The sequence below is a fragment of the Equus asinus genome, chromosome 7 (genome assembly GCF_041296235.1).
Source record: "Equus asinus isolate D_3611 breed Donkey chromosome 7, EquAss-T2T_v2, whole genome shotgun sequence".
In the NCBI taxonomy this organism is placed as follows: domain Eukaryota; kingdom Metazoa; phylum Chordata; class Mammalia; order Perissodactyla; family Equidae; genus Equus; species Equus asinus.
In genome coordinates this window covers 8,311,445-8,338,535 of record NC_091796.1, presented here as the reverse complement: position 1 = coordinate 8,338,535, position 27,091 = coordinate 8,311,445, and the positions used below count along the sequence as shown (strand labels likewise).

The following is a 27,091-nucleotide window of genomic DNA, read 5'->3' as shown; positions in this document are numbered from 1 at the left end:
ACTTCAGTTCTACTAACAATGAAGCATTTGGATGATGTATGATCCATGAATGTGAATCAGTTTTCCCTAATTATGTGACTTCCCATTGTATTTATTACATCAGTATCTGCATCAGTATAAATAATTAATCCAATTTTTGGTTGAAGTCAAACTAATATTTACTGCATTATTCTATGAATTTGACAACATGCATAGAACAGTCTGGGGAAATATCTTCTGCTTTTACTGCTTTTCTTTCTTCGTCATTATTCGCTCTTCAGTTTTGCTCACCTGGGTGCAGAAGAGTGAAATAAAATCATCCTTGGCTCATTCTCAGATCATCCATTAAAACTGATTGTTTCGCCAACCTAAATAGATGGTCCACTAATTGCTCCACTTACCATGTACTTTCAGTTTTGATAATTTTCATTAATGGCCTCTTTACTCTGCACTCATAACTTCTCTTACATTGTTCTTTTCATCGATTTTTCTGCTCCTAATAATCAACATTCTTTATTGCCATCATCTTTGCCAAAGTAGCATTCCCTTTTCCTTAGGAAAAGCAGGCATAGACCTGCCTTTAAATCAAAGCCCCGGCGCACAGAAGGAAACCTCTCGGCTTTTGTGACCGCAGTGAAAACACACAGTCATTATTGAAATTCTGTTCTTCCGAAGGAAGATTTACCTCTTCCCTGGGATCTGCTTCTGGTTATGCCAGGCTGCGTGCAGTGACTTTGTATGAGTTAAAACTGGTCACCAGGATCAGTCCCTGCAGGGTGCGAGCTTCATGGCCCAATAATTCTATCATTTCTAGTGATACTACAGTTTTGAGATAGAGTTGGAATAAGTAGTAGGACTGTGGTTTCCTCCAATTAAAAAAGGAAGATTTAGATAAAATATTTATTTTTTTCTTTCTTTCTTTTGCTGGGAAAGGTTTGCCCTGAGCTAACATCTGTTGGCAATCTTTTTTTCCCTCCCAAAGCCTCAGTACATAGTTGTAAGTCCTTCCAGTTCTTCTATGCAAGCCCCCACCACAATGTGGCTACTGAAAGACAGTGGTGTGGTTCCACGAGTGGCCACTGAGCCTGGCACATGGAAGCCGTAAGAACCCTGAACTTTAATCACTAGGCCATCAGAGCTGGTTCAAAAATATTTCTTTTTAAGAACGTTAATTGATTCTTCACCATCTATTTCAAAAGTAATCCATAAAAATACAGACTTAAAAAAGAAATATTATCCATAATCTCACCAACTGGGGTGACAGCATTTTAGAGGTTATTCTTTTCAATTTTTATATAAATTATAAATATATGTCTGTGTATACACACACACACATATATATATAAGCTTTTCTATGTGTATATTTTTTTATTTTTAAATAACAAAAATGCCATTGTGTACACAATCTGCTCCCTCAGTAGAATGAAGTCGCCTTGGGGAGACTGTCTTCCTTATCATATTGTCTGTTCTAGTCTAAGTCCTAGAATAGTATCTGGCATACAGTAGACTCTCAATAAATAAATCGATGTTGACTAATTGCTTTTATCACTGAACACTTTGCTGCAAGCCTTTTCCACAATAATTAATATAGGTCATGGGAAAATGAATTTAACCTAATCTTACTGAGGAATGTTGAAAAATAGGACTTACCACAAACTTTCAGTTGTAACATGAATAAGTTCTGGGGATCTAATGTACTGCATGGTGACTGTAGTTAGCAATATTATATTGCACACTTGAAATTTGCTAAGACAGTAGATCTTAAGTGTTCTCACATGTATACAAAGAATGGTGACACTATGAGGTGATGGATGTGTTAATTAACTTGATTGTGGTAATCATTTCACAATATGTGCGTATATTAAACCATCCTGTTGTATGCCTTAAATACACACAACTTTTACTTGTCAATTATACCCCAATAAAGCTGGGGAAAAAAATCAATGGAAAAATGTGACACCATGTGTATTGTCAATAGATGCACTGTCGGAGGCAAACATAGGTGCCTACGTCTGCTAAGAGCACACAGCTGAGTCTCTGGGGATTTCCTTTGGCCAGAGAGCTCCCTTGCCCACACTGTTCCTCCTTCTGGGGGCAGCCACACCCAGTGACTGAGAGCTAAGGAGACACCAGGTCCCAGCTCTCTTGTCTCAGTTCACTTCAGCTCTGAAGGGCTATCCCAGCTGAGAGCTCCTTGTGGGATATCGGCTGAGGTTTCATGGCAAAGTGCAACACAATGCAACCTCTCTCTTCACGAAGTTCTGTTTCCCACCCTTCTTTCCTCAAGTCATTCCTGACAGCAACCCCCAAATAACCAGCTGAAAGCCTCTGTCTCAGGGTCTATTTCCCAGGGAACTCAACCTATGTGACAGTCTGTTTCCAAACATGTACAGCCATAAACAGTGCTTTGCTGAATACCCTTGTTCAAACATCTTTCTTCCTCACTTATCTTATTTACTTAGAGTATATTTCTAGAAGAAAAATTTTGTGATTAGAAAGGATGAACATTTTTAAGGCTTTTGATTACAGGTGGCAGATTGACTCTAGAAAGGTTGGACAATTTACAGTTTTACTGGCAGAGTATGATGGTACCCATATCCCCATGTCCTCTTGCTATCACTGGGATTTAATTTGTTGGTTTGACTTTAATTTTGATTAAGTTAGTGGAGAGAAAAAGCTTTGTTGTTACTTTGCATTTGCAGTGCATGGATAACTAGTAACGTTCAAAGTGTGTTCATGTAGCTATGGAACATTTGTATTTCCTCTTTCGTTAATTTTCTGTTATTGTCCTATGCCAGTTTTTCTTTTGAGGGTTATATATCAATAAAAAAGGAAGTCTAATCCTGTTTATGTACACTATTTTTAACCTTTCATAACATTGTTATTCCTGATCTATATTTTTACTTTAATTTTTTTTAATGTAGAGAAATGTTAATGTGGTTAAATCTGTCAAATTTATCTTTTTTCTGTATAAATGTTGCATTTGGAGTTATGCTTATAAAGTCTTTCCATATCCCTGAGCATGTAAACGTTTACCTCAATATTTTTTAATGCTTTTGTGTTTTTAAAATATTTTAACCTATTTCAAATTTATTTTGCCTTCAACCAGACAATACAAACTGGTGGCCTGTGCTGGACTGGGTCTGCAGATTGTTCTGCTTGTGGGGTGGGTTATTGTGTCCCCCAAAAGAATACGTTCACGTCCTCATCCCCAGTACCTGTGAATGTGACCTGATTTGGAAATAAGGTCTTCGCAAATGCAATCAAGTTGGGATGAGGTCAGACGGGATTAGAGTGGGCCCTAATCCAATGACTGGTGTCCTTACAGAACATGAGAAACTTGGACAGGAAGACACAGAGAGGAGCTGTGATGAAGGAGGCGGAGGGTAGTGATGCATCTCCAAGCGGAGGAACACCAATGACACGGGAACACCAGACGCCAGGAGACAGGCAGGTAATGCATTCTCCCCTAGAGCATCTAGAAGCAACCAAGCCTGCTGACACCTTGATTTCAGACTCTTTACCTCCAGAACTGTGAGAGAATACGTTTCTGCTGTTTGAAGCCGCCCAGCTTGTGATAATTTGTTATGGCAGCTCTAGAAAATGAGTACAGCTTGGTTCACACACAGTTTTAAAAATGTTTGAAATGGTTGCCAACAACTAAAAATTGGAAGTTTTCATATAAAAATTCAAATGTCTCTTAAAGCACCCAAATTCAGAGCCCTCATGTTAGTGGGGTCCCTGACTGGACCTGGAACTTGCTGTCTCTGCACACGCAGAGAAGTTACGTGCTGCCCCATCAACTGCAGGAAGGGAGGGGTCTACCTTTGTAATTAAAAATTTTTTTTCTTTTTGTTTCTTAATGGCAAACTTGTCCCAACACCATTTACTAAGTAATCCAACAACTCTCGACAGATATGAAATGCTGCTTCTATCGTCTACTATGTGTTCATATAGCACTGCAGTCTATTTTGGGGCTTTCTATTCTGATCCTCTTCTGTGTAAATAGCCTCTCATCAGCACTGCACAGTTGGACTTACGGCAGCTTGAAAATATAACGTTAAATCTCTTCTGGCAAGTAGGTGATCAAAGTTTCCTTTAGTACTAAAATTGTATCAGTTAGGATACGTGAGTTTAATAGAAGTGGACACAGATTCTGCTTAGTAGACTGAAAAAGGTGACTCCAACCACTTAAATAGGTCTTCCCACTGAAAATGTTAGCATTAGTTTTCTGGCTATGGATTGGCCTCCCACTACTGATTACTTTTGCATGAAAAAAGCAATTTCAGTAAACAGTCATCTCATTATCATTGCAGTCGTGAATATCACTTGTCGTCTGAAAAAAATATGTGGCATTAGGATATGGAAGAAATTTGTCAGTCTCGTAAACTTCATTAAAATGTATGTGCATGTCCATTTTCCTCTAGTGAAATGTCCCCTTCTTGAATTTTGTATGCACAAAATTTGAATTAATAGAAAAAGGAATACGTTAGGGAATCCTGTAACCATGTCTGTAGAATACATAAAGGTGTGCTTAAAATGGTTAAATTATGATGATGTTCAGAAAAACCTTCTATTTAAATTTTTTTATTTTTATAATTTTTTAATTTGAAATAATTATAGGTTCATAGAAAGTTGCAAAGAAATGTATAAGGAGATCTCGTGCACCTTCCCACAGTGTTAACATTTTATGGAACTACATTATAATATCTACACTGGGAAACTGCCATTGGCACAATTCACAGACTTATCCCGAGTTCACTGTTATCTGCACACTCATTTGTGTGTCTCTGTGCAGTTTACCACGTGTGTGGCTTTGCATAACCACCACCATAATCAAGATACTTAACTGTGATGTCATCAGGCTCCTTCCTGTCACCTCTTTATAGCTACACCCATCCTCTCCCCAATCCCTAACCCCTGGCAACAACTAGTCTGCCCTCTATTTCTATAATTTTGTCATTTCAAGAATGCTATATAAATAGAATCATACAGCAAATAAACTTTGGGGGCTGGCAATTTTCACCAAGCATAATTCCCTGGCAATTCATCCTGGGAATGTTCATTCCTTTTTATTGCATCTGGTTCTCCCTGGTATGGATGGACCAGCGTTCATTTAATTATTCACCCATTGAAAGACATTTGAATAGTTTCCAGTTTGGGTCTATTACAAATAAAGCTGCTGTGAACATTCACATACAAGATCCTGTGTGAAAATAAGTCTTCATTTCATTCTGAGATACATGTCCAAGACTGCAATTGTTGTGGGTTGTATTGTAAGGACCATTTTTAGTTTTGAAAGGAATTGCCAAGCTATTCTCCAGAGTGGCTTACAGAGAAGCCATTTATTTGAAATAATCCTATCCTTATGTTTTCATTCCTTTAAAGCATCTTTATTTGTTCCCCGCTTATAAGATAATTTGTTTCTAAGAGGTAACATAAATACAAATTTGATAATATTCTGTTATTTGTACCTTTGTTGCAATTCTATCTTCATTTTCTATTGCTGTTTATAATTTTTAGCATTCATTTTCTCAGCTATTTATCTATTTATGCTTTAATCGTGACTCCTCATCACCTGAAAAATCAGGTACCTCAGAAACAGGCCCCGAGGTGAGGATTCTCGTGTGTGTGATTTCTGGGCTTCGGCTGTTACGAAGAAAGCTGCTGTGAACATCTGAGTACAGGTTGTTGCGTGGCATAGGCCTTCTTTTCTCTTGGGTATATACCTAGAAGTGGGATTGCTGGCTGTATGTTAAGTGTATGTTTAGTTCTATAAGGAATATCAAATCGTTTCCCAGAGTAGCTGCGCCATTTTGCTTTCTCACCAGCAGCAATGTGGGAGAGATCCGGTCGCTCTGCAGCCTCAACAGCGCTTGGAATTATCAGGGTTTTTCCTTCACATTTTAATAGATGTGTAGTGGTCTCTCACCGTGGTTTTAATTGGCATTTTCCTAATGGCTAATGATGTGAGTATTTTTAATATACTTATTACCTTCCATATAACCTCTTTGCTGAAACGTCCAAGTATTTTGTTCAGTTTTAAATTGAGTTATATCCTTTCTTTCTGTTGAGTTTTGAGGGTTCTTTATATACTCCTTTGAGAGTTCTTTATAGATTCCTTTGCCATATATGTGATTTGCAAATATTGTTTTCAAGTTTTTTACCTTGTCTTTTCATTCTCTTAACTGCATTTTCACAGAGCAAGTTTTTAATTTTAATGAAGTCCAGTTTATCTTTTTTTTTCTTTATAGATTGTGTTTTTGGTGCCATATCTAAGAACTTTTTGCTAACCCCAGTCACAAAGATTTTCTTCTAAAAGTTTTATAGTTTTGTGATTCACATTTAGATCTGTTTCATTTTGCATCCTTCTTTGTATAGGGTGTGAAGTTAAAGTTGAGGTTCATTCTATTTTTTCTTTTTTGCGTATGGATGGCCAGTTGTACCAACACCATTTGTTAAAAAACCTGCCCTTTATCCATCGAATTGCCTTGTCCCTTTACCAAAAATCTATTGGCTCTATCTGTGTGGGTCTATTTCTAGACTTTTTATTCTGTTATTCTTTAAAATGTGGCTACAGGAAAATTTTAAATTACTATGTGACCCTCATTCTATTTCTATGGATGGCATTGCTCCAGAGTATGACTGACAGCACAGAGGGCTGGCTTTTAGAACTTTCCAGACCGTCCCTGGCTGCAGGTTACCCTGGGAGAGGGCACGACCTCCTGGTCATTTCCGGGCGGTGGCTCTCATTGCTGAGGGCAAACCTCAGATGGTTGCCAACATTTGCAGCAAAGAGGGGGGCAGAGGCAAGCGGGGTGGGGCGGGGCGCCAACAGCAGCTCCTCAGCCCTCCCGGCCTTTACCCTCTGCTCTTTTCCTTTGTGGTTAGTGTTCGCGTTCTGAATGCTGCAATTCCTTCTTCACATTCCATTCTTTCTCTCTTCCTCTTCCTCACATTCAGCGTGAATGCTCTCTTATCGTCCTAATTCACTTTCTCTTCTTTGTGCACCTTAAATTATTTCTTTCTCCCTTCTGTTTTTTGCCTTTTCCACATTTTTTTCCTTTATTTACCCATAACTTTTACCCACTCAATTCTGCTCCTTTTAATATTTATTCTATACAAACATGTACCATTTTCTATCTTCTTCTGACATATTTTCCTTCAGAAATAGTCATCAAAAACTTATGACCACATGTAAATACAGAATAATAGCATAGTCCCAGGTAGATACAAGGGCCATGCCTATTTAGCAAGCAGTGTTGTAAGAGGAATATGGATGGCTATGTTTTTTAAACTCCCAAAATATTAATTTAAGTAGTAGTCAGTATACAGTTACAATAGACACTGAAAATGATTTAAAAGTAGCTAGTTGGGGCTGGCCTGTGGCCGATGGTTAAAGTTCTGCATGGTCTGCTTCGATGGCCTGGGTTCGAGGGTTTGGATCCCAGGCGTGGACATACTCCACTCATCAGCCATGCTGTGGCAGCATCCCTCATGCAAAAAATAGAGGTAGAGGAGAATTGGCACAGATGTTAGCACAGGGCTAATCTTCCTCAAGCCAAAAAAAGGAAGATTGACAATGGATGTTAACTCAGGGCAAATCTTCCTCATCAAAAAACAAAAAAGGTAGCTGGTAATTTACATTATTCTTGGTATATAGTAACCTTCTTCCTCACATACGTTCAGAAGATCTATCTTCTCTCCTAATCAGTTCAGTAGACAACAGTGAAATAAGCATTTATTTTGTGTCCTTTCTACCTTCTGCTATAAAATTTGATGATTATGATAGTAAAATTACACGCTTGATGTAATTTGAACAATCCAGTGGAGTTAGAGCTTGTTCAGTTTATCTGATCTCATTTGTCTATACAGGATGGTGGCACCTGGGAAAATTCTGTTTATAAGAAGCATTGAAAGGGTGAGTAGTAAGTTCTGATTTTTACTCCCCAACCAAAGACATATTGAAACATCTAAACACCTAAGCACGCCTGCTGTCTTCCCCTGGGGCGCAGCACTGTGGCTTATTTTACAAGGTCATCTTGCCATTAAAGTATAGAATTAAAGCTTGTTATCTGGCCATAACAAGAGTTAAATATAAGGGAAAAAAAGGTATTTTATCACATGGCTGCTCAAAACTGCAATTTTACAACTGATTTCATTTGTGAAAATTATTTGTGTAAAAGGTGCATTCATCTTTTGAGGTGTGCTATGATTAACTATATGTTAACTATCAAAATAGTCCTTCAGGGGCTAGCCCAGTGACATAGTGGTTAAGTTCACACACTCTGCTTTGGCAGCCCTGTGACCTCGGGTTTGGATCCTGGGAGCATACCCACAAACCGCTCATCAAGCCATGCTGTGGTGTCGTCCCACATATGGAAATAGAGGAAGATTGGCACAGATGTTAGCTCAGGGCTGATCTTCCTCACACACACACACAAAATCTTCACATTTTTGAGGTTCCTTTTTTCCAAAGAGACCCAGCACTGACCTTGAATACTCTTCCTGGTGACTCTTCTAAGAAATAATTTTGCTGTTCCTTATGTTATTGTTGTCTTAGTAATTTATTCCAAAAAGTGTGGGCCTTACAAATAGCAGCCAGGAGGCACTGAGGCTGCACCTATAGGGGCTCAAGGAGAACCCCTATCTTAAAAAGCATCCAGTGTCATGGGAAAAGAATCTTTTTGGACTAGGCTCTCTCTGCTTTCTGTTCCAGAGACTTCTCACATTCTGTTAGGCTTTTGAGTTTTCAGTTAAACTTCAGGTGGTCATGAGGCGAGTTGTGATGCACAACTACTGCAGGGAACTTGAAGTTTTTGGGGTCTTTGGGGGTTTTTTAAGAGAAGCTGAGCTGAACTCAGGTCAATGCCCCAGTCAGCCTGGGTCTGGAATAAAAATTCCTCGTGAGGTGTTTAGCTTGGGGGTAATCCTTCAGGAAGTCATGGATGGTTTGATAAAATTGAAGAGGCTATTAAATTCACTTCATGTTTCCTAAAGGTTGGCTCCTGGGCTGTGCAATGATTCTGTCTGAGATGAAAGGCTAGCGTTCTACAGCATTTAAATTAGCCTGCACCCCCAAAGCAAAGTGCAGATGAAGGCATTCCAGGGAATTTCACTAATGCAGGAGTTCTTAACTTGAGGTTCATGGTGGGCTTGAGCCATTTATGAACAAGGTCCAGTCTTTGTTCTCAAGGAGTTTATGTTCTAATGGAGGCAGAAAGGTGAGAACCCAGTGTTTATGCTATTTAGAGGTTATGTCAGGGTATTAAGGAAACCCAGAAAAGGAGGAGCATCTGCTCAGTTTGGGGAACAGAGAGGGATGTGGGAGGGCTTCTCAGGGAGGTGTTCTAAGATGAGCTGAGAACGGAGCATGGGCAAACAGGTCAGAGCAGGCATGGGGCATTCCAGGCAGAGAAGAGAGAGTGTGCAAAGCCACAGAGGCATGGAAGAACTGCCCGGGATTCTTTTTGGACGGACTTGCGGCTTGGTTGTGGGGGTTGATTGGGGGGCAAGCGGAAGAGAGAGCCAAGGCCAGATTGTGAAGGATTTAAGGAGTTTGTAAGTGGCAGAACGCTAACAAATAATCTAAACACAGGACCGGCAGGATGAAATTTGTAATTTCAGACGACAATGTAGAGCAGTAGGGAGGATGGAGTCTCAGGTCACATTGGAGTCATGGAGAAAGGAGTTAGGATAGGGGCTAAGACGTTGTTATTTATTTTTAAATATTTGCAAACATAACAACACAATAAAAAATGAAAAGAAGTATTCTTGTGGGGAATGGAGAGATGGAGGAGTGGTAGGTTGGTAAGTGGTGTGAATTAGCAAACATAGAAAGGAGATCTTTTAGGAACAGACAACTGTTTCAGCCTGTCTGGATTTTGATTCTGTTTTTGGGTCTCTGGGTCAATATTAAGTTCAGCTGTGATTGATTGAAAGCACAAAGTAATGATTCCTTAAGTGAGACCCCTTCCCCATGAATATGGACAGGTTTGCCCGGGGCTCTATGGTGATGCCGTATCATCATCAGAGACCCAGCCTCCTTCTTTGTTACTCCACCATCCACAACACAGCTTCTGCCTTGTGGACAAGGCTGCTCCAGTTCCACCCTCATATGCTCAGGAATGCGGACCGAGAGCCAGAGAGACTGCCTCCCCTCCTGAAGGACCCCTCCCAGAATTAGCACATCCCACGTCTGCTTTCCCCTGTGGTCTAGCACTTAGCCAAGTGATCATACTTCCTGCAAGCAAGGTTGCAAAGCATCGTTTTTATTCTGGGAGGCTGTGTGCCCAGCCAAAGTCTAGGGCTGCATTACTGAGGAGGGAGTGGGAAATGAGAGACCAACAGCAACCTCTATCACAGTCCCTCGGTAACGTTTCCATTAAACAAAGAGTAGGCTTTGTGCATATCGTTATGTTTCTCACTAGGTATTTCACCACTTTTATTGGAATTGCAGAAATGAGTCTTCTCTTCCGTCATATTTTCTAACACATTGTTGTTTACTAACTTTGTGAGTGATTTTTCTTTATTAATTCTATGTATTTTCTTACTGCTTCTAATAATTTTTAGTCAATTCCCTTGGGTTTTCTCTGTACACAAGTCCATTATAACAGATATCACAAATCTAATTCCAAATATGCTCTGTTATTTAAAATTTTTATATTTCCTTTACTTGCCTACTTTCCTTGGTTAATAACTCCAGAACAATTTTAATAATAATTGTGATGTTGATATCCTTGTTTTTCATTTTAATAGGAATGTATCTAGTATTTCTTCACTAAGCATAATGTGTGTGTGCACTTATATATGTTTAGTTTTATATATTTTAGACCTACATATTGAGATTTTTTTTAATTTAAGAATGCTGTTTCATCAAATGCCTTATAGCATCTATAGAGATAATTATATAATTTTTGTCTTAATACAGTAAATCATATTAATATCCTAATAGTAAACTGTTTCCTTATTTTAGCTATGAACTTTACTTGGTCAAGATATATTATTCTTTTTGAGCCAGTGCTGGTGGCCTAGTGGTCTAGCATGCTCTGCTTAGGCAGGCTGGGTTCAGATTCTGGGCATGGACCTCTACCACTTGTCTGTTAGTGGCCATGCTGTGGCAGCAGCTCACATAAAAAGAAAAGAAGAAGACTGGCAATGGTTGTTAGCTCAGGGCAAATCTTCCTCAGCAAAAAGAAAAAAAGAAAGAAAAGAAAAAAGATATATTATTCTTTTAGTGTGTTGCTAGATTCTATTCACTAATCATTTATTTAGGTTTTTGCAATCATGTTCAAAATACAGATTTATCTGCAATATGTGTGTGTTTGTGTTTTCTCTTTGTCAAATTACTGGAATCAAGAATATAGTCTTCCTGAAAATCATTTTTAACTTTTCTTTTTATTTAAAGTTGTGGATCAGCTTAAAAAGCATTGGAGTAATGTTTTCCCTACAGGTTTGGTAAGCTTTCCCTGTGAAAATGTCTGGTTCTGGTATTTTTGGGGGGATAATAGGTTGACCATTATAACACCTGGTCTATTTCAATTTTCTGTCTTTTTTGAGATCCAGTTTGGAAATCTTGTAATTTGTATTTATATTTTGGCAATTTTTCTATATATTTTTTGGAAAGTCATCCCTTCCATCGAGATATTCAAATTTATTGGCTAGAATTGAATGGAGTCGCCCCTTCTGATGAGGTATTTTGAAAAAGATATAAGATGCTATCAGGGAACACGACAGTCTGTGCCGTGGTAGACCCTCTGTTGCATCCTAGCCTCACTGTTTTTTGAAAAAATGACTTTCCCTCACATTTGCAGTGAGTTTGCTAATTCTATCAGCTTCATTATTACAATGTCGATCTAGATTTGAATCTCAATTTTACTGTTTCTGATCTATGTTTACAATTCCTCTATCCTGGGTGACTTCGTCCTTTAAATGTTTGTATTGATGGCAGATGCCTACCCTGCTTAGTTAATGTTTCTCTAACGTAAGTCGAGTTAATTCCTTAATCTAATGTAGCCTTTGCTCCTACTTATACAAGCATTTTGATATTCCTCTCCACGTTTTCCTAGACTTTTCATCATGGGAGAGAATTGCAATTAAAAAATTTTGAGGAAAACCAATTTTCTCTAAAGTAATAAAAACTATTCTTAAAAAACTACTGGTAGATTTAGCTACCAAGTCCCTGCAAGCAAGGTGACAGAGAAGAATGGAAGGATTATGACTTACAGGAGGGCAAAGGACACCCCAAGCTTCCAGAGCGTTCCTTGTCCGCTGACCTGTTTAGAGACAGGATGCCTATCATAGGGCTGGATGTGAGAATGACATTCTTGCTCATGTTTGAAAGTTATGAAGAGACGACCCTGCTGTGGAACCAAGAGAGTATAAACACTAAGCAAATAATACCAATGTATTTAAATGAACTTTAGAAAGTTAAACCGATGTCCACGTAGTAATATTCTAAGTGGCTGTCACGAGTGGTTACCAGGAATACACAAGAAAGGGCTCCTGGAAGTGATAGCTGGCGTCTGAATGGCAGGTCCAGGCAATGTTGGGGTGTGGTTAGGAGAAGCCATTTAAGGGACCTCAGCTGTGTCACCATTAACTTCCTAGGGTGAGCTGGGAACTGACCTGTGCCCTGGGGATAACACAGATGAAAAATAAACAGTTACAGCAGAATGTAGTGTCTATGGTCTGGCATTATCCACCTTCTGAGAAGGTGAATTAGTTGATCTTAAGGTCAGAGAATGAATGTGCTAGATGACTAGACACAAAAGTGCGTGAGGTCAGGGGCATATATTAACTCATTCAATCCCTATATAACTGTCAAGGAGACTGAGGCACAGAGAGGTTAAGAACATTTTTAAGATCACACAGCTAGTGAGGGAGAGCTGGGATTTGAACCCACACTCCTGACAGCTTTAGCAATAGCTCCCCTGGCCTTGCTACAAAGATGAAGCGTGTAAAGGCATATGGTATGTACTCATTAATTCTAACTGCCATTCTTATTACCTTGACCTTAAGAAGTATTCCTTGATGTAGACAGCCTGAATTTTCTTCCTGATTATGAGAATGATCTTTCCAAAGGAATTGATTCTGCCTCCCAAATACCTATCCCTTCAGTTTGCCTATTTCTAAGTCGTGAGGTATTCAGGCTGCCGTCATTTCTGACCAGGTTACTGCCGCAGCCTCTAATTCCTCCTGCTTCCACTGCTGCCCCTTCCCATCCTTTATCCACAGGGCAACCAGTCATTTTGCTAAAATGCCAACCTGATTTCATTTGTCTAATTCCTCAAGTATCAGCAGACAATCAAATGATTATGGAATGAATGAGTGAATTAAACACAGGACTTCGTTGGCCGTCAGTCCCTCTGTTAGGTAATGCTCAGATAAACACTACCACATTAGACTCTGTCTCATCTTTTTCCAGCTTCCTTTGCTAATGATTCCCACTTTCAAGCAATTAATGCTTTCAATATTTCACTCAATCCATCAAGTGATGTTGGGGGATTTAAAAAGTAAAATGAAGAATAGTGTCAGTACTGTGGTTTAACTTGGTGAGGGATATTTATACCCTTTATTTTCAAATTGCTCTCAAATTTTAAGTAAATGATTATGATTATCTCATATGGCTAGATCTAAGCTATATTTTTTCTTTTAATGTTGTTGCTTATCTAACATCAGTAACTTTCAGCAAACCCGTGTCTCTCACCACAACCACCATTATCACATCTCTTAGCATCGTCATCATGAGTCAGCCATCGTGTGTTAAGGGAAAGCCTCCAGATCTGACTCTGGAGCCCATGCAGCTTGCCTAGAGCCCCTCCATCCTACGTTATGGACTAAACTGTGTCCCCCTCACTCCCCAAATTCCTATGTTGAAGCCCTTACCCCCCAGTGTGACGGTGTTTGGACATCAGGCCTTCAGGGAGGCAGTAGGTTAAATGAGGTCATAAGGGTGGGCCCTAATCTGATAGGACTGTGCCCTTAGAAGAAGAAGAAGCGACACCGGAGCTGTCATCTCTCCTCGTGAGCACAGAGGAAAGGCCTTGTGGGGACCCAGGGAGAAGGGGCTATCTACCAGCCAGAAGAGAAGCCGCCCCAGAGACCAATCCTGGTGCCTTGGTCTGGGACTTCCAGCCCCCACAACTGTGAGAAAATGAATGTCTTCTGGTTCCCTTAAAACATGAAGCGATTTGCCTTCAGCACCAGTCTTAAGCCTAAGACAAATATCAGTAATGACCTCTCCTTAACAGTACATTTGGCTTATAATTTTATGACTTAGAGGGCAAAGGGAAAGTTCATCATATGAGTAAGTTTCAAAGCATATGAAATATGTCTGTTTTTACCCAGGGAGGGATTGAGAAGACAGGAAGTCACTGGGTGAAGATGAAGGAGCTGATGCTGGTTAAATGGAAAAGAGAACAGAAAGTGAGGCCGGCGGCGTGGGGGAGGGGTGTCAGGACGCTCTCGCCCTGCTTCAAGGCCTTGTCTCAGCCCACACACTTAAAGTTGCTGGAAGATAAGCTAATTAAAATGGTGCAATAAGTATTTCCTAACCTTGGTCAAACAGGCACCTTAGCAAGTATTGCAGTAACTGGTGGGAGAAGAAAAGAAGAAGTGGACACATTTCATTCATTCTTCACTTTCTGCCTGGGTTTGGTGGGTGGTTTCCCCAGACCTGCACTCCTACGGCCTTGACCCCAGGACGTTTGGGTGTCTGAGACCACCCACAGACCAGGGTTCTGTCTGGATGGACAGTAAGGTGGGTTCCAATTCAGTGTTTCAGGATCATCATTCTCAACCCACCCTCAGTCCACTTTAACCTGCCTCCTAGCCTTAGGCCATCTGTTGGTTCAGATTTAAAAAACTTTAAACCACCACCTAAAGAGGTATGAACACTGACTAGGTCCTAAATACCCGTTTTCTTGTAAAGGCGAGGCAATCGCGGCTTGTCAATGAAGGGTGGGTAGGGAGGATCTGTGGATACCGGAAAATTCTATTGGTAAAGAAACTAAATACCTCTTTCTCAAGAGCTCTGGGCACTTAGGGTTGTTTCTGGTTTTTCATACCCACACCCCACCAGGGCCTCTGGTTGTTCTGGATTACGCGGCAGGTTGACTTAGTGATGTGGGAGCCAAGGAACATTCCAGAGCCGACTGATGCTGGCATGAGTCTTTCCCCGTACTCTGCTCTGGATTCTCTTCAGTCTGGCTGGACTGGGCCCCCAGCACCGGGTGCAGCAGGGCTGCCCTCGTGGGGCTGCAGCAGGTGCGGAGGGTGCTGCTGCCTGACACCCTGCGGCTGGCACCTCTCCAGGAGTACTGCGTAGGCTCTCCCCATCCAACCGCTCCATCGAACGACTCAGGGCTGCCCTCCTAGACAAGTGGAGGGCTGCAAGAACTTTTTATCTCAGTTACCAGAAAGCAAATTCAGCATTTTTCTTTCTCTTGACATAATTTCCTAATCAGGTTTAGCTTACGTTTGAGCCCAAGCTTTGACTAAAAATAGCGCGCGTGCACTTAGCGCTCAGCCAACTCTTCCCTAAGCTTCAGGCGCAGGGGGGCGGGGCGGGGGCGTCTCACCGGCAGAGCCTCCCCCCGCAGAGCCCGGCCTCGGTGAGGATCTCGGGGAGGGGAGGCGCAGCGGCGGGGGCGATGAGGAGGACGTGGTGGAGGGGATCGTCTGAAATCGTGCTCGTTCCACTCCCGACGTGGCCGCGCCCCACTGCTCGTGGCAGCGGCCCAAGGGTATAAACGTGTTTTACAATCAGGGTTGCCAGGGCACCAAACACCCCCGCGGAGATGATAAGGGAGCTGGACAGGCTGCAGAGCTCCTGCTGGCGGAAGCGGGCAGGAAGGCACGGCCTGGACCAACTGCTGATTTCTGAGAAAACAACCCAGAGGCAATCACACGCCCAACCTTCTAGCATTACTTAGCGTGAGGTGGGTGTGTTGGGGGGGCGCGGCTCAACACACCCCTCTGAGATCCCCATTCTGTTGTTTCTCCCTCCCTTATTTTCTGTTCAGTTAGCCAGAACTCATCTCTGTAAGGACGATAAGACAGGGCTGGGCAGGCCTTTAGACAGTATTCCTGGAGCTGAGAGAGACATGTTTGTTACTTCTTGATTATTTTATTCAACTAATTTTTTTGAGTATATATTAGTGCATGGCATCATGGTGTAGGCAAAAATATACATGTAACACAGATGCACAGAGATGTTCAGAGCTCGCTTTACGTAGAACAACGAATTAGGACGTTCTCAACCTGCAGAGATTGATTGCAAAAAATATATATGTGTACTCTTAAAAATATATCTGCTCTGTAAGATATTCAAACAATTCAAAATGTAGAAAATAAAAAAGTGGAACTGGGGGCGCCCCATGGCCTAGTGGTTAAGTTCAGCACCCTCTGCTTGGGTTGGGTTCCATTCCTCACACAGACTGACACCACTCCCCAGTGGCCGTGCTGTGGCAGCATCCCACATACAAATAGAGGAAGGTTGGCACAGATGTTAGCTCAGGGTGAATCTTCCTCAAGCAAAAAGAAGAAGATTGGGAACAGATGTTAGCTCAGGGCGAATCTTCCTCAGGAAAAAAAAACCATGTGGAATTAGTCCATAATCTCTCCCTCCAGATATAGCCACAGTTAACTGAGTATATCTTTACTTTTGAAACAACTATTTGGGAGTTTTTGAAAAAATTAAGAGAACATTAAAAATTCAAAGGACATGAAAGCATTGGCTTTCCTGTTAGAGAAAATAATCTCAAAAAACCTTCCCTGATTTTATTTTGATATTTCACTAGAAATGATCTCATTTTACCAGAAAGATGTTCTTGGTTAATTCATATGTGAGATTTGTATCAGGAGCGGCTCCTGAATGGTCAAGGATATTACTGGAAGTCCTGCTGAAATGAAGTTTGCTCACCTGAGCTTAGTCCGTGAAGCTGTGTTGGAGTTACTCACCTTTGCTATTGCTCATTCAGGTGATGCCACACAGTGCAATATGTCTTCTAGAACACAACTCTGGCCAGGACCCTCAAGCTTGCAATTGAAGAGCTAATTTCCTTTGACTGATAAAGCAAACATTTGGTGCGATGGCATCTAGTTTCCTGAAAGTCTGAGAGATGGGTTGCGATGCTGGAATCGAAGTGGTGACATACTTATCTGGAGCGGCAATAGGTTCCCTCATCCATGGAGCTGGCTCAGAAGGATGTAAAGACGCAACGAGTGTGTTCAGGGACTTTCCCCCACTAAAGATACCACCAAAATAATTATGAGCAGGACATTTGAGCGGAGATCACGTTTGGAATAGTTTTGTAAACGATTTTAAGGAAGGCCTTTGCTCTCTCTCTCTTTCATCTTCCCAGAATGCTTTTCCTCTCAGTTTGCCTATCAAAATCTTACCCATTCTTTAAAGCTGAGCTCAGATCTCATCTTCTGCATGAGGTCTTTGGAAGAATATTTTTTCCATTGCTCTTTGTACTTCTGCAATAGCACTCTTATTATAGTGAGTTGTCAGCTGTTTCTTTCGCTTGATAGCAAACTTCTTAAAGGCAAGAATTATTTATGTCTATAGATGCTAAGTGATTAGTTCAGTTATGTATAAGTAGATGTTCAATAAATATCTGTTGAATGAGCATATATAGCTGCTTCCCCACAGGAGTGTAAGAGTAACTGCGTTGTCTGACTGCAGCAGTTGAAGACTTCCCCAGGGGCAATGTCTACAGCACAAGAGTGTCTAGAAAATAGGAAGGACATGGTCCACACCTCCTGATGCTTGCTGCTGTCATTTACACCTGCTTCTCCATACTGCTGAGTAATGAGAAAATCTTTTCTACTTTGTTATTGCTCTTGCCTTTTTTTTCTCAGGACTAATAATTCATTGGCCAAGCTAAATGTCAGTCATCTTTTCCTTCACTCTTTTTCTTCTCTTTCCGGTTCTTCCATCATGCCCTCCAATTTTGGCTTGTTTAGGCAAGATTAATGCTCCTGACTACAGGACACTGTTTTCTCTTTGCACAAATACTGTTCTGAGCAAGGATCCTATTTCTTTGGTGGCTTTGTTACAATCCAGTAACACCTGGGTATCTATTTTCCTTACCGGAAAAATAGCGCTGTCAAGGGATTCAGTGTGAAACTCCATACTTAATGACTAAAGAAGATATTGATTTGAAATACCATCTGTTCCAAATCTGACATTTTGCATACGAGGAACCTGAGATGCCACCTGAGATGGAACAACAGGCAGCTGCTTTGCACATGAAGAACTTGCATTTTGCAAGTTGCAGTGTTCTCCCTGCAGAAGATATCAAGCTGATGTATTAGTGTCTCCCACTCTTTACTCCAATTTTCTTATCAGGCAACCATCAGGTCTATCATTGTTTCTTCATTTGGAGACAGAACTGGTAAGTCTTGGTCAAGCCCTGTGATTCATTTCCTTACTTTCAAGCAGAGGTCATAGCAGTTCCCATTTAGGGTTCTGCCAAGTGCTCCCTTTGGGGGCAGGGGATGCAGCCTGTGTCCTCTTGACCTAAAAGAGCTCTGTAGGGCGATGAGTCATTATTTCCCTAATGTCTTTTCCAAGTGCACATAAAGCTCACAGTTGATTAAATGATGGCGCAAGGTGTGGAATGAAGGCTGGCACTGGATTAGGAAAAAATGTATGTTTCCTTTTCCAAAGTAAAATATTTATTTTATTTGGCTCACAATAAATAGTAGGGGTAATTGTAACTAACAAAAGAAAAGTGTACTTTGGAGAGCTGGCATAGCACAGAAAAGAAAAAAGTACTTAGAGATGAAAAAACTTTACATCCGTCCTATTTGTGACTTAGAGCAGTTTTATAGGGTTATAAAATTATCTGGGATTAGTAGCTTTGTAGAGTAATTTAGAATCACAGAATTTCAGAGCTGGGAGGTACTTTACAAAATAACTGATTCGACCCTCTTATATTGCAGGTGAAAAAAAAAGAGGCCAAAATGTTTAGAGACAGGACCAGTTTCCCAGTTCTGGTGTACCTCCAATTGAAAAGTTTAGGTGAAACACAAATCTTGATTGCCGTAGACCTCTAGAATTATCTAAACACAGGGAAGAAGCTGCAGCTGGCTGACTGTCCATCACCTTTCCTGTGTTTGTGAGGTTTGGCTCACAATCCCAGGGTGTCCATGCTGGGCTAAAGGGATGTCTCTCCTTGAGAAGCTCTGTGCTCCTAAACACTCTTCAAGTTTATCAGGACTTCTAGATAGGCAGGGGTTCAGGCTCCCTAGACCCCTCATGACTTTCAATTTAATGTTCAGGTTAGTTTGGGGCTTCCCAGCCTCTGAAGATGCTCTGGGAATTTGGCATGTGGTATCGAAGTGATGCTTAAGATGAATGCTTCTAAAACATAATTATTTTACTCTTCTGCTTAAAAGTCTTTAAAAGCCCTTCCTTGCCAACACTGATGTCGTAGAGTGTAGGTTTTATTATTATTGAGGCATGGTGAAACCAACAAATCAGCAATTGCGATCGAAAAGATAGTTTGTGGGGGCCCGCCCGGTGGCACAGTAAAGTGCACACGTTCCACTTCAGTGGCCTGGGGTCGCTGGTTCGGATCCTGGGTGTAGACATGGCACTGCTTGGCAAGCCATGCTATGGTAGGCGTCCCACATATAAAGTAGAGGAAGATGGGCATGTGTGTTAGCTCAGGGCCAGTCTTCCTCAGCAAAAAGAGGAGGATTGGCAGATGTTAGCTCAGGACGAACCTTCCTCAAAAAATGAAAAGATAGTTTGTTACTCTCAGTTCCCAGGAAGGGGCATGCCAAGCTCTTCAGGGCCACACGGGGAAGCACAGGTTGGGTCAGGAAGCAGAAGGAGTGAAGGGAACGCATGGGCAGCAGCCTTTATTGTGGTTTCCTCAGGAAAGGCAAGGCAGGGTAAGCAGGCTTGGGACCGGCTCATCTCAATAATTTCAGTGGGCTCACAGGTATAGAGGCTGACCCTGGGATGATTAGGGCAGGGGAGTATTGCTTCCTGCTGCGTAAGAGCCACAGAGAGGAGGTGCTGGGTGGGTGGGCTCTGACTTGGTTAGTTCGTGTAGGAAAGGCAAGCTCCCAGGTGAGCAGTTTGCTGTCTTTAAGAATTGGCTAGCCCTGGGAAGGGCAGTCTCTCCCGGGTCAGTGAGGCCCTAGATGCCAGAGTGTCAAGAATTCAGAAAATAGTTACTCCAACTGGCATTTGCAGACGTGTGCACCTGGGAACAGTTTTCCTGGGAGATGCCCTGGAGTGAGAGGGTTCTGTTGTCCATTTTGACAGCTGCTGCATATGGCTCTCCGTTGCCAGCACATTAGTAGATTAAGGTCGTTAGGGGAATCCTGCCTTGAAGATCCCTGTTAGTTTTTATGTAAAGTTTTCCAAGCCAATTTAACCATAAAACCCTTTTGAAAAACATAACATAGGTGAAAAATCCAGTCTTTGCTTTGACCATAATCTGGCACTCATTTTCTCTCCTGAGGTTTCCAGTAGGAACTGTCCATGGCAGGCAGGCTGGTTTAATAGGGTCAATAACGAGCTTTTCTCATTCCTGCCTTTAAACTCTGCTCAGACCGGTTTTCTCCGTTATGCAGGATTGTACCTCATGCCCCGTAACTAATCTAGCTCCTCTGTGAAGTCCCTGCCAGCTTCCCAAACCCACAAATACACGCTGTACCATGTGCCGGCCAGTCTTCTAAGTGCTTCAACATATCGACTGACTTAGTCACCACAATAGCCCCAAGAGGCAGGCCCTATTTGTATCCCTATGTTATAGATGAGGAACTTGAGATACAGAGACGTTGAGTGCCTTGTCCAAGGTCACAAAGCTAAAAGGAGTTCAGGAGGTCATTGACATTCAATTAATGCTATTTGAATGAATGAAAATGTCCGTGGGGACTAGGTAGGTGCCTTCTAACGGATGTGAGTGTGTTAATATGTGCTTTAAATCAGAGGGAAGGAGTCTCTCTCTTTTTTAACCTTCTGGAATCTTATTGAGACTCTGCACATTCAGAATTTGTTTACAACAATTCAAATGGAATTTTAATCTAAAGTTTACTTTGGCTTGGCAAGGTATTTTCTGAGTCCTTCCTCTGAGAGAGTGTAAGTTCATCAGTAAACAAGAACACAGGGAAAATTTTAAACCACTTAAACATACGCTTTGTAGTGTTAGCTTTTATACACGTACAATATACTGGCACTAATTCATTTTTATATATTAATCACAATGAACATTTCAGAACTGCATCAGTCAGAGTTCAACTAGGGAAGCAGACGAGTGGATGATAAATATTAAGAGATTTATTGCAAGGAATTGGGTTATGGGATTGCGGGGCCGGCTGGCTAAGGCTGAAATCCATCGGGCCAGCTGGGCATTCTAGAGCGGGCTGACGCGAGTGTCCCCAGCCAGCATTTCTTCCTCAAGGAAGCCTCAGTTCTGCTCTGAAGGCCTTCCAATGGACTGGATCAGGCTCACCCCGATTAACCAGGATAATCTCCCTTCACAAAAGTCAACTGATTGTGGACTGGATTCACATCCACAAAACACCTATATAGCAACAGCTGGATGAGTGTTTGATTGACTAATGGGGGACTGCAGCCTCGCCAAGTTCACACATCCAAAGACCATCACAAGAACCTTTACTGATCGTCATGTTATTAGTCTTTTTTTATGTTTCTATTTGTATATGAAAGAAAAATAGTAATTAGAAATATTCTATTGAATAAATAAGATGTTTTGATCATTTAAATGGGCTTTCCTTCAATTGGCCTGAAGCCATGTGACACAGTATGTTGGTATTTCCTCACTTTTCTGTCATCCTCTGATTCCTTTATGTTCATGCTTGCCTCTCTTCCTTCATGGTCTTGGCATAAGCATCTCTAATTTATATTAACCCTGCGCCTGGGTCGCCTAATTTGAAAGGGAGGCTAATTACAGCCTCCTGGGGCTGATTGAAGGGTTAACAGAATTCGTGAAATCCCTCAGTCGACCGAGTGTCCGACCCACGAGAGCAGTACACTGTTGTAGTAATTGTTCTGAGTCCCTCTGCTTAAGCTCTTCTGGCCGTGAACAGACCCTTGAGTGGCATACGTCCCTCTGCAGAAGACATCCAGAGGCTCTGACATTACATTCGGAAGAATAAAAAAATTGGCATTTATCAATTCCCTTCTAATGCAGAACACACCATTTTCAAAGACCTGTTTTCCATCAGCATCTTTCTGAGGCACTAGAGATTCACACCGTGACCGGGGAGTCTGCGGGACTAGCTTTGGAAAAGGCACTGCAACTTTGCTGCCAGGCCAGGTGGGCGGCCTTTCCCGGGGTGGAAACTTTAACCAAACTTGACATGGTTACACTGCTCATAAACACCGAGTATGTTCAAAGACCCTTCTAGGCATTAAGCCAGTTTTTCTAGGGAGCTTCCTTTTGACATAAGTAAGTGTGTTTTATTATCCTTTTGTTATGGAGAAAGATGCTAAGATGCAGAGAAAGGGCATTTTATCCATGAATTAATGGAGAATTAATGGTGAGTCATTCCAGATGTCTGGACCGTCAGCTGCCCTGCTCTGGATGAAACTGGTTGTTACTGCACATTAAACTCACTCTTCTTTCCTGGTGGGCACCAACACCCAAACCTAGGTGAGGTGGTCAGGAAAATCTCTGATTTTCTTCCCAAATTCTTTTTTTCCTGGCACTCTTGGCAATGGCAGGAAAACCAATTTCATTTGCCAGTGATATATTCCTCATTTGCTTTTGGAAGAGTGCAGCAAAATTTCTTCTGGGGAAGAGTGACATTTGCTGCTGTTAAGCAGGAGCCAGGGGCTTGCTGCATTACCAGTAACCCGTTTGCAGAAATGTTCTGAGCTGTTCTGAGGCACATGAGCGGAGGGGGTGTGACGAGTGGTGAGGAGGATGTTTTCTTTGCACATCCACCTCCATAAACTGTCCATGGCCATCTGGTAGAGACTGTCTATGCTGTTGTCCCAGACACAGGAAAATTATGTCTTATGCTATGAAGTCTCAATGAAGAACTCCCGTTTCAGAGTTGACTGTGTACACAGAGCCAGCATAGCAGGCCCCCTTCCTTTATCTGTGTCCTTTTCCCCAACTCACATTTCTGCCTCACCTATGAGATGGCAGAGTCCTTGCATATGAGAAGTAGGTCTTGCTCCATGTGCACCATCACACTCTATAGAGGAGAGCTCAGGACGGAACAGGTGTTCAGCAAATGCTGGTTGAATAACTGAATTGGAGGATTTACTAAAGTGTTTCTAGGTTTGCCTAAAGAAATAGCTAGTTTAAGAAGTTTCTTAGGACCCAAAGCTGCTAGGAACAAGAATTCAGAGATGGTTGTTCCAGGTGAAATACCCAATAGTGGAACAGGGTTTCTGATGTATATAAGACGATTCAGATGTGGACCACGTATCTAGAAATGACATCCGTGTTATAAGAGGAAGCTGCTTCTCCTTTGGTGAGTAGATGTTTTATGGATTTTGATACCATTATAACTGAATGACTTATGTATTGACATAATAAAAACATATAATTCTTCTTTTCATTTAAAAGGTGTTGCTTAGGTTAATGATAACCTCAACCTAGTAGGTAGGACTAATAATGTGGATTCAGTATTGAGTAAATATTGTTGAGAAAAGCATTGATGAAAGATGCCATGAGGAATAATCATGAGGTTGAATTAAAAATAAAAAGCCACTCTGTTTAGTTCTAATCTGAATAATTGATGTGTTAAATCATCTTAATAATTTATTCAAATCAACACTCATACAAATAGGGTTGAATTCACAGACTTAGACTGTTTCCTGATTTCTAATTCAGAGGGTTTCACATATGAGCTTATGGCCAGAGGTAGGTAGATAGAGGAAATATTTTAGCTTCTTCAGAACCTTTATCTTGAATGATACCACAGGTATGTGGGTGATGTCTGAAAGTCAAAATGAAATTCTCTTGCCTGTGGCCATTTAGATCTGAATTGTAAGAGAAACTGCTGACTTTCATTGCTGATTTTTTTTAATGGACAGATCAAATACTCAATAGGCTTTATCAAGTATGCCTGTGTATGCATTCACGTCATTAACTAAACTAATATTTACTGCTCAGTCCTCTAAGCACTACATATGTATTGACTTCATTCTCGAAACACTCCGTGAGGAAGTCATCATCATTCTCTCGTTTTAAGACAAGGAAGCGGACGTGCAGGGGGTGATCACACCGCTACCAGGTGGCCAGCTAGGATGCCCCAGGCCACCTGACTGCCATGTCCACACTCAACCACTGAGCTCTACAGCCTGTGACGCACGTAGGACCCCTGGTTAGAGTTCACATCTGGCCTATTGAATTATGCTCTTTCAGGGAAATTACGAAAATCAGTGTTAGATGACATTCAGATATTGATAGGATATCATCCACAGACACAAAATTGGGGCATGCGGTGCTTACTTCAGCTTTTGAAATCTACTAATAGGAATGGTCAAAAGGTGGGGTGGCTCCTGAAACAAAACCTCTACAACCAGAGAAACAGGATTCATCACAACTCATCAACTCATCAAGCCACCTTTGATGCTGAGTGTTAGGGACCCAGACTGCCCCCGATCCCCACGTGCAGCCAGACTTTCTTCTTCCCCTGACTCACAATGAAATGCTTGCCTCTAATTGGAATGTAAGAATTTTGGAGTCTTTTGATATTTCTTCAAATTCATCCAGGCATTATTGACATTTTCCTGGAAATTTATACAATATTCTTTCATTTATTTTAACACTAGAATGTGTTCCAAATGAGAAGACTCACTGCATTTTTGTTTTTGCTTTTTTTCTTTTGCATTTCTGTATACCCCCCCCCAACTTTAGATGAATAAATATGGAGAGAAAGATATGAGAGAACATAAAATCTAGAAAAATGCCATGGATGTGGTAACCATACCTAAGTGAACACATTGAGCACCTGTGAGGCTCTCCTTGTGTTGGTTACACTGGTCTATGTTACATTCATGCAGTGCAGCTGACTGCATGGGAGTTGGGTTCTTTTCTGGATTGTTATTGTAAGAACAATAAACAAAGGGTGTTAAATGATAACGGCTCATACAAATACAAGAACAACTCCTAAAATAAGGCTTGGGTATATATGCTGGATGAGAGTTCTGGTAGATCCAGACGTTAGGAGACAGGAATTCTCTATCAGTTGAGAAACACAGTCCTACCCGTTCATTCTGTCAAGGAAGCTTATGCAGCAACACAGGTAGGAGATCTCAGAATGCAAAGTTCACATGATGCAAGAGGAAGAGTCACCTTGAGAGGGTTCAGCACTCAAAATCAATTAGACTGAAGCCCAGGAACTGCTACAGCATTCTCGCCACCGCGTATCAAATGATCTCACTGTCCGAGGGACCCCGGGCACAGAAATTGTGTCACACGCATGTGGTGCAGGTGAAGCTTTGTCTGGATGCAGCAGTGAGGAGCAGTGTGGGTTTTAATGATGTCGTAAATATGAGATGGAAGAAGAGTCAAGTTGAAGAGTTTCAGTGAGAGTGAAGGTACCTCCCACAGAGTCTCATTATCAAGGTTGCTGACATCATTGGATACTTAACAAGAGTCCACTAATCATAGACATGCATCTCACAAATGAAGAACATTTGGTGGCCATTAATGAAGGACATTAAGCATGAAAAATGTTCAACCTCGATAGAAACCAAAGAAAGGCAAATAAAAGTGGAAATTTTCCATTTGGCAGTGATTAGAAAGGAAAGATAGTGGTGAATGTCTGTGAGGGTATCGGGGAATGTCGGCTCACACCTGCCTGGTGGAAGTGTAAACTGATACGAAACTCATTCATTGCCTTCTCAGAAATATTAGTATAGAAATATATCCTTGTAGCAATATTACTTAAAACCATAACTCTCATTTTTTACTGCCCAGGGACTGCTGATAATACCAATGTAATTATTTTCTAGTAGGAGAGGGTACAGTGACTTATAGTATAGCTGTACAGTAAAATGCACGTAGCAATTAAAAAGGAAAGTACAGATAGGAGAATATTTAAGGATTGGGAAGATACTCAGAATATATTTGTGGCAGGCAGAATAATGCCCACCCTCAAAGTGTCCACACTTGTCCCTGGAACCTGTGACTATGATCTGTTGCATGGTAAAGGGAATTAAGGTTGCAGATGGAACTAAGGTTGCTAATCGGTTGCACAGGACCTGTGATTACTCTCACTGATTATTTTTATTTTTTTTAATGATTATGTTACTTTTATAATTCACCCATATAAATAAATAAATAATTCTACAACTCCTTGGTCACCTTGTAACCTAAAATAGAACATTACTGAGTGGAGGGAGAGAAAGAGAGAGAGAAAATATCACTGTAACCAGAAAAATAGAGAAAAAATTGATTAAGAGAAACTACCATAGTGTTCCTTTAGCCACTGTAATATTTGAAATGTCAGGAATTACATCTCAGTGAACTGTCTTGATTTTATATGCCTGGGTGTAGAAAGAACAGAGACTCCATTGTGGAGGTGGCAGTGGCCAGGATAATCATCTTCCCCATCTTTTTGGCTGGGGTGATGCCATCGACAGGATATTTTGAAAATACTGGTGCTGTCGAGAAGATTGTGCTAATGATTCTGCTATTGTCAGGTCACTCCATGGAAAATAACTCTCAGGCCATCAACGCGGTGATGCCACAATTTCTTTCCGAGAGGCGGGCATGTTATCAGTGAAGGTGAGAGCACTCATTTTTTCAAAAGATAAAATTTGATTTAAAAGACTTGTGATGTAAGCTCTTGGGTAGAAGCACAAGAAACATCATGAGGAAGCCTTATTGTTGATTTGCAGGAATTTTTTTGAGGAAGATTAGCCCTGAGCTAACATCCGCCACCAATCCTTCTCTTTTTGCTCAGTAAGATTGGTCCTGAGCTAATATCCATGCCCATCTTCCTCTACTTTATATGTGGGACACCACCACAGCATGGCTTGATGAGTGGTGCATATGTCTGCACCCAGGATCCAAACCCAAGAACTCTGGGCCACTGAAGCACAGCATGCGAACTTAACCACTACGCCACCAGGCCAGCCCCCAGCAGTGTCCTT

At 41.4% G+C, this 27,091-nt stretch overlaps 1 long non-coding RNA gene across 1 annotated transcript; it reads right to left on the bottom strand.

The window, feature by feature from the left end:
• On the bottom strand, positions 1–26,723 carry LOC139045634 (uncharacterized). The gene is made up of 3 exons (XR_011504366.1): positions 15,561–26,723; positions 12,205–12,341; positions 1–270 (listed from the first exon to the last, which is right to left on the bottom strand). It is a non-coding gene; the product is annotated as an uncharacterized lncRNA (long non-coding RNA).
• Positions 26,724–27,091: the final 368 nt, after the last annotated feature.